This window comes from Pterocles gutturalis, unplaced genomic scaffold (assembly GCF_000699245.1).
Source record: "Pterocles gutturalis isolate BGI_N339 unplaced genomic scaffold, ASM69924v1 scaffold42838, whole genome shotgun sequence".
Classification (NCBI taxonomy): domain Eukaryota; kingdom Metazoa; phylum Chordata; class Aves; order Pterocliformes; family Pteroclidae; genus Pterocles; species Pterocles gutturalis.
In genome coordinates this window covers 10,636-19,115 of record NW_010122009.1, presented here as the reverse complement: position 1 = coordinate 19,115, position 8,480 = coordinate 10,636, and positions in this window count along the sequence as shown.

Sequence of the window (8,480 nt, the reverse complement as noted above, 5' to 3'; positions counted from 1 at the left end):
GAACGAGGGAGATGGATGGAGGAGAGCAGAGGAGGGCACGCTCCCCTCCAGCAGCCGGGGGACAGTAGCCTGGCAACCCCTGGGCTCTTTTCCCGGCTGCCACAGCCCCATTCCCAGTCCCTTCACTGCTCCACACCTCAGTCCTCCTCCCCGCCACCCCAGATAAAGCACCAGTCACGCTACAATTTTTCCTGAGCAAAAGCCACTGATCCAGGTCCGAAGAGGTCCAGGCTGGGGGAGGAGAGCAGGGTGTAGAGGGTTCACGGGCAGTTCAGGAAAAGGAGGACAAGCAGAGCTCCCCCAGCTCCGTTGTGTCCAAGTGACCAGGCAGAGCCACTCCTTGGGGCTGGGTTTGGCTTAGGACCGACGCTGTTCATCCACGCTGTAATGAGACACAGCTGGTAACGAAGGGTTGTTCCTGCCTCTCCAGGATTCCTCATTAAAGCCTTCCACAGCTGGTGTGCTCTGTGGCTGGGTTTTAATTTGATCTCTCTGCTCTGTCCCTTTTCTCAGAGTTTTTTGACTGCTGCCAGAGGGCTGGAATGGTTCTGGCTCCTGCATTGTGCCTCAGACCAGGAAAGACAGGGCAGCATCTTGGGGAGGCAGGAGCACTGGGTGAGTCAGGCTTACTGCCTCTGCCAGCACTTTGTACCCCTGTGGTTGGCCAGCCATCGCCGAGTGATGTTCTGTAGACGATTGATAAAGCCGTCCCTCTAAAATGACCGTGAAAGCGCAGCAGGTTTTGAATTGAGTCAGAATCCATTCATTTGCTTCTTGCAGTAATAGAGGTCTATATGGTCATTGAAGCAAGCTAGCCAAATTCATCTCTTTTTCCAGGAACCAATAGGAGTGTTCTCCTCAGGAAGTTTTGTGGGGTTTTTTTTGAGTATGATTCTCTCATCCCTTTTATGTGCAAATTCAGGGTTTGGGAAAAGGCTGACTTGCCAGCCCTCTAGGCTGTAAGTCAGCTGTCAATCAACATCACAGTGACAAGCACACACTGCACACATATCCCTGCCCTGACACAGAGATAAGGAGCTGATTCCAGAGCCTCGGCACCTTGACCCTACTTTAGTTTTACATCAAATACTGAAGAGTTCTTGTGTTCCCTTATTGATGTACAAAAGGGTCTTTCCAGACTGGAAAGAAATCAAAGTGCAGAGATCAGATACCACCCTTGGGAAGCAAAGAATTTATGAAGAGATGTGAAGAGATCTGAAAGAGAAAAGGGAAGAAAAATATTTGATCAGCAAATTTCTCTGAAGTTGTGTAGTTAGAGCAGGATTCTTAAGATGTGGGGACGTTTAGCTTTTATCTGAGGACCCTTGAACTCATCTTCAGGTTATGCAGGGACTTAGCTTAGTACAGCCCTCAGGGCACCTATTCAAAGTATTCAAAAATCTGTGAGCTGGTACCCCTCAGAGCTGTGGAAAGCACACCTACGTGGAATCAGCTACTGTTAGTTTAACTGCTCTGAAGTGGAGTTAAACCTCTTCAAAGCTTCAGAGCACATCTGTGTCATTGTCCCATCTTGTTTGCTGAGATTGCCTCCTTGCACCATCTGACTCACCTCTCTGTGCGCAGGTGGGCAGCTGTACAGTTGGTGTTGCACTAAGTGGTGTGGGGGGAAAAAAAAAAAAAGGAATACTTATTCCTGTTTGCCATGACCAGAGGAGGAATTCCCACACCTCAAGAGGAGTCATGCTCTGTCTCTGGAATCCACTTAATTTCCACTGGCTCTCCTTTATCTACTGCTGAAGGAAGAGGGAACTTGGTCTAGATATGCAAGTAAGTGGCAACATGGATTTAGACCACAACTGTCAGCATTAAATCTGTGTCATCCTTGCATTAATTGGGGGGGGGCGGGGGTGAAGGGGGGGACAGGGCAGGAAGAGAAACAAAGCTCCAGGTATAGACACTGCAGTTTAGGGAGTTGGTACTGAAGTCTGAGAACTGCCACAGACAGCGTGAATACCAGAGAGCACTGGAATCAAGCTTCTAGGAGAGCTGCAAGAGGCTGTTGAAGCTGTCATTGTAGACAGCTGAATATTTTGAGTGATGACCTGACAGCTGGGAGATGATTTGACAGCACTGAACACAGAATTGGGACCTGAGATACTGTCAATAAAGGTCCAGGATCTGAAAGCTTGGGGTGCCTCAAGTGTGCTAGTCAGGACATTCAGTGAGCTGAGCATGTGCTGCACACTCGCTGGGCAACTGCACTGGCAAGGTACAGTTTGTAAGGCTGAATCAAGGAGGAGGTCAATTCTTATTGCCAGTGGATGTAGCTGGCACTACTCCCTGCTGATCTCTGCCTCTCCAGTTCTAGGGTAGAACGTCTTCTAGTACCAGTGGGCTATTTTTCCTTACTGGTATATGAAAATCCTTGTTTAATCAGAGGTGTTTGACGACTTCTTCATTTGACTCCTGTACTATGTGGAATAAATATTTTACATGCTGCAAATCTAGTTTTCTGAACTTGAAATAAAACTAGTGATGGTGCTACCGTATTTGCCTGTTAAGAGTAAATAGTTCAAGAGGAAACATTTCATTGAATACCACAGGCCATGGCTGTCATTTGCAAGTCTTCTTTACAATAAGCTGCTTTTCCATCAATGTCACTTCCACTCACATAGCAAATTGTAATCTGTTGTCAGAAACAGTGTCTAAAGGGTGCAATCCCCAAGGCTGTTGACCTTATTTACAATTCTGGTTGTGTTCCAGCATATAGTAGCAACATCTTGAGACCCAGCCTCTCAGAACAGCTTCATAGCACAATTTGTTTTTATAGTATACACAATGTAATTCTTACTGAATATTTGGCTTCTAATAGTCTGACTGTATTTTGAATCAAATCCTGTTTCCCATTGACTACTGTAGCTCTGATTAGTAACATAACAGATGTGCTTTATCAGTTGGATAGTCTCTTTGATTTTAAGTGTCATAAAGAACACATAAGCAGCAAGAAGTAGCTCATTAATACTCTTGCCCTGCCTGAAAACTTAAAAATATTACTTAAGAGGTAATGGAGTTTTCTCAGGCTACCTTAATTAGGTATGGCACAGAAGCAAGATACTTGATTTTTTTACTACCATTTTCTCTGATCCTTTTTCTATTATGAAAAGTAAAACAAAACAAAAACCTTACAAATTTTGGGGAAATGTTTCAACACGCACGAAATCTTCCTTTGACATTTTCTAGATGCTAAAGGACCTCACCTTGTAGAAGTTTCAGTTGTTTAATTTCACACTGTATGAATGCTCTTGCTCGATTTCAACAGCCTTTTTACCAGATTATGAATTAGGTATGTGCATAACTCTGCTGGATGAGCCTAGCTAGAGAGCTAACTGCAGTTCCCACAGCAAACCCAATGCCTTCTTTGTTTCTTCTCACAACACACATACTACCCTCAGAGACATTGATTAAAAAGTTTTAAGGATTGGCAGAAAATATACCATTTGAAAAAGAGTGTGCCGAAGTACAAATCACAATATCGAATGGTATGTTCTGGTTAAAGCAGGCTCATTTAGCTGTTAATGTGACTATAAAGCCTTGTTGTAATTTGGGCTGTGCTCACAAAGACCAAAATATCTGTTCTCATTAAGTTTTTGCTAAAATTAAATAATCCTCTGTACAGCTTCCCATAATACCATTTTCACTGTGAATTCGTAGGCTCACAGTCATATTTCCAAGTGCTGAGCCGGTTTTTGCAGGGACGGCAGCAGGAGCGCAGCTGCTAATACCAGCATGCTCCCGTGGTGTTTGCAGGTCTCCTTCCTCCACCCAGTGGCCAGCCTTTTCACTGCACTTCTGTCAACAGCCAGGAAAATCCATCACTGGGCACTTTGCATAGGGCAGCAAGGTGAAGCTACTGTGCTTGGTTAGCAAAATATGTGAAACAGACATGAATAACTAATACGGGATAAAGCAAGCTTCATGACTGTTCCAAGAAGTCCCACAGTCCTCCAAATTCCCTGGGACCAAACCTCTCGTTTTGGTACATTCCAGAAGCCTCCCTGCTGCCTTCTACTAGAGAAAGGCCAGTGCCTGTCAGCTTTTCTCTGACGAGCTCTAAGCAGTTGGGTAGACTTACATTTGCCTCAGATTATAATGTGCAATGGCATCTGGCAACCTCCTGAAAGCATTAATGGTGCTTGAAAGCATCTGCCAGCTGCCAGGCCACTAGGTCATTTCTGTCCCTTACTGCTTCAGGAGGAGATCTTTACTCCTTCACAGGAGACTGTGGGTATAACGAAATGTTTAAGACTCCAAGACAACCATGGAAAAAGGAGACCTAGCATAGTAGCTACAGCAAGTTATTTTCAACTTCTACCCCCAAGAGCTATCAAGAGACAGGCAAACATTCCTCTCTGGCTCTAACAAGCAAAGAACATTAACAGACCTAAACCTCCCGACTACAGGAATGTGATTCCCAGATATTGCGGTATTTAGCAATGAGATGTGGGACAGAATAATAGAAGACTATATGAGATACCATACTGATGCTAAAACCAAACAGTTATTACTCATGTCTCAAAACAAGACTGCATGAGGCCAGGTTGGCTAACTAATGGGAGATAAAGAACAAAGCAAAAATATTTATGCAAGAGAACATAGGTGTGGTGGCATCGTTAGTGCTGCGACCATCAACGGCCCAAACTGGCTGCGGGGCTAATGGTGATAAGTACAGTCTGACCGATCAAAGACACACTGCAACCAGCTTGCTTGTAGAGAAACAGTCCTGAAAAGGACATTTTAGGAACAGAGAAGCAATTAGAAAAACAGCTTAGCCAGGCTGGTTCTAGCAGCCATTATAATTGCCTTCAAAAATGATTGTGGTAGGTATTATCAAATCTACTGACTGCAGCTTGCCGATGGAATTTTTCCAGCTGTCTCTTACACTTAGATGATTCATAGCATTTTAAAACTGATATAGCCCTGTTCATTATGGTGGCTACCTATACATTTTGGTATTGAGACTGAGGACAAAAATTAGGAGATAAAAGAAATGAGCTCCTGGATTTGAATCAGTTCAGCAAAAGTATGATTTTTGCCTCCCTGCTGTACAGTCACTCTAGCCTCATTTGTTCAAGCCCCCTGCTTCTGTCTACATGACATCCAAGTGAATGTTTTGGATGAGTGAGTTCTACATCCTAAAACCCTGCCTTACCCTAAGAGTACTTTGGATTCAGATTTGTGCAATAGATTAGATGGAAATACTGACCAGCAGAGCCAAAGGGAGACATTTGCTGGAACTAGATGTTATCTGGATGTTTTTGGTCTTCTGAGACACCCCAACCTCTCCCTGCAGTATTGTAGCCATAGAAAAAGAAAAAACAAAGTTCTGGACCACAAAAGTACTTAAGTGGAAAGCCCTCTTTCTGACTCGAGGCGTGATACACTAATCTCAAGGTAGGTTGTTTGCAGTGCTTGCCCAATCCCTGGAACAGTGGTCAAGGAGGGGTTATTGTCTGGTTCACTGTTACAGAGGTCCCTGTAATGACAGAAATCTTTCATAGCCCGTCTCTCGCTTTCCAGTTTGTGGAAGCACCCAACACTGACAGCTAGCTATGATAAATTAACACAATGCCATGCCCTTCTAGTGCTTTGTTTTTCAGGTCTAGCAGGTTAGGGGAGGGGATAAAAAAAAAAAAAGTATGCTTTAGAGTATGTCCCAAAGACTAACCATTTAGGATTATTTCAGACCAAAGTGGGAAATTCTGAAGTTCCCTATGGGACATGGCCTGACAAATTCCCATCTGTTCTAGACCATTGGCATAATTAGTGCATAAATTCTGCAAATACTCTGCTAATGTTAGCCACTGAATTATATTACTTAGCAGATACAATTGAGAGGTTTGTAAACTGAGATAGGTTGGAAACCACGGCATTAGGCCATTCATACTAACACACCTCTACTCCCGCAGATATATCCAGCATAGTTCCGTACTACCTCCATCACCAGCCACAGTTAGAAAAAAGAAAAAAAAAAACCCCAACCAGTGACCAGAATGGTACATCTTTTCCTCCACAAGAGCTAAAGCTACACTTTAACTACCAAATCTATTACATAGCAAATAACGAAAATAGTTTTCAGGGAAACCTTGCAAGGGTAAACTGTGCTCTACTCAATTCTTGCAGTTCCTTTATCCCCATCTGTGGGTCAGATAAATTACTACTCCTTTCCCGAATCCCTTCTGGAAAAGCATGAGCATACCCCAGAGTTCAGAACTGACACACACGAATTGTGCTGCCATATAGCAGAATGGTTACAGGATAATAGACATAACGTGACAATGAAGAAGTGCTCCAAGATCTCCCTCTTTCCTCAGTACACAGATGTTCTTCTTTTGTTACAACTTTGAATCCTGAGATAAGCAGATGTTGGAACATTTCAAAATGTTCATCTTCTGAAAAAAAGTTAGCACACAGCTACATGCCCACTGTTAAGCCTCAAACTTTGAAGACCTAAAATCAATGAGCATTATGTGCCAAATTCCCTTTAGAAATAGCTTGTTATTTACTCTTCCTACAGCAAAAATATTTCTCGCCAGATTAGTTACATTAGACACAAATATTGTGCCTGCACAGATACCCCTGTGGTAGCAGAAGGGGCAGATCTCTTGCCTCCTGCATTCATCTGTCCAAAACAGTCTCAACCTTCACTGCACAGGAACAGCTGTAACAGCCAGATCAAAGGTCTGTCTGCCTGGTACATCCTCTGTATACCTGTGACCATGAGGCACCAGTACGCACTGATTTAATGCACAGTGGATCAAGCGACCCTTCCCCATTATATCCTCCCAGATCCAGCAAAATAGAAAGGGAAAAGACAAAGACACCTCTTTATCACATAGTGGATAACTTTTAGTTTTCTTTCTCTGTCTGAGAAAAGGTAGAGAGTTACGAAAAGCCAAAATTGTTCATGCTGAAGAGGCAGTACTGAGTTACTGATTTTTAACACAGATTTGTTTCTACAAAAATTAACCTCAACTGATGGTGAGCAAAATAAGTCATCAGCTCTCAGGCTACCTGTGCAATCAAGGCCTGCAGCTGCAGAGGATGAAATACAAACACTGGGCTGTTTTCTGTTGACTGGTCCAGCATCTGTAAAAAATCTTATTAATATTTAGAACGATTCACTCTAATGGATTTGCCAAGTGACAGCCCTTATCTGAAAATAGCACACTGCATGAAATCAAAGTGGACAAAGTATGTCACTGCTAATCAGATACACAGCAGGACCTGAACTCCCTTCAAAGCAACTGATTTCTTACCGCATCTGCCGGACAGGTGACCTACCTTTGTGATGATTTAGAGCTGTGACACACCAGTTACAAAGCCTTTGGTGAAATAAAAGGAAGGAACCTTCCTTGATATTAAAGGATTGCTGCTTTTTTGTTGTTTGCATTTAAATGGACACGATTTAAGAGCCTGTCTCCACAGGCAAGTATTTTCATTCTAACAAGCTCTACACAATGTGAATGAATGTTCTATTCGATAAAGAAGCATAAGAACAGCAGTAAATGCTGCTTTCTGGAGATGCCATCTTCTCAATTCTTTCCTTCTATCAAGCCCTATTGTGTTAGTTATTTAGGCATAATGCAAAGTACTGTATATAACAGGATTCAGGACTACAAGCCAACTCAAATGGCCCAGCTCGGGCATACTTATTTGCTTGCAAGTTATTTTAAAATATTCCAAAAATGCAGATATGCAGATTTACACACCTCTAGGACCCTCCTCTTCTTGTTGTTCACCTAATATTCAACAAGAAAGAGAATAGAAACAATTGCTGGCTTGATTCTGTCTAGCCATTCTGGGTTGCCCTTCATGCTCTGAAGGAGTGCATTTTGTGGAAGGGATGGGAGGGGCTGCGGTCCCCAGTGCATGGGCTCCTCATCACGCAGTGCAGTCATGGAGGAGAGCACAGACCCGTACCCCTCCCTCTCACGTGTGACTGCATCTGCTCCCATTGGCAGGGGCTTTACACTGAAAAGCCAGAACAGAAAAGATGTGATTTTCAAACAGCGAAATCAATGTGATGCCAAAGAGATGAATTAGACCTATTGCATTTATTGAAAATTATGTTTGAAAAAAAAAAATCTGGATTTGAATTGCTAAAGTCCTCAAGAATACAGTTCGAGCAGACAACACAAAGAAGGAAACCAATTATTAGGTGCCAATACTCCAGCTGCTGAGTGATTGCATATGTGTTTGCATAGCATTATGCCTCAATCCTTGCTAAGCCAACACTGTCAGACATTTCATGACAGTTTCAGTTGCTGGAGTAATTGAGAGGTTGCTGTTTATTTAGGATTCTGACAGCTGGAACAAGCTGTGCCTCCTATCAGACACCAATAAACAACGGTCACTTTGGTAAGCTCAGAAGGTTTTAAGAGGTTCCTGTCCCTTAGGACTCTCTTCTGTACAAGAAGAGGGTATTAACAGGGCTCCTGCTTTAGCCTACAGGAAAGCAG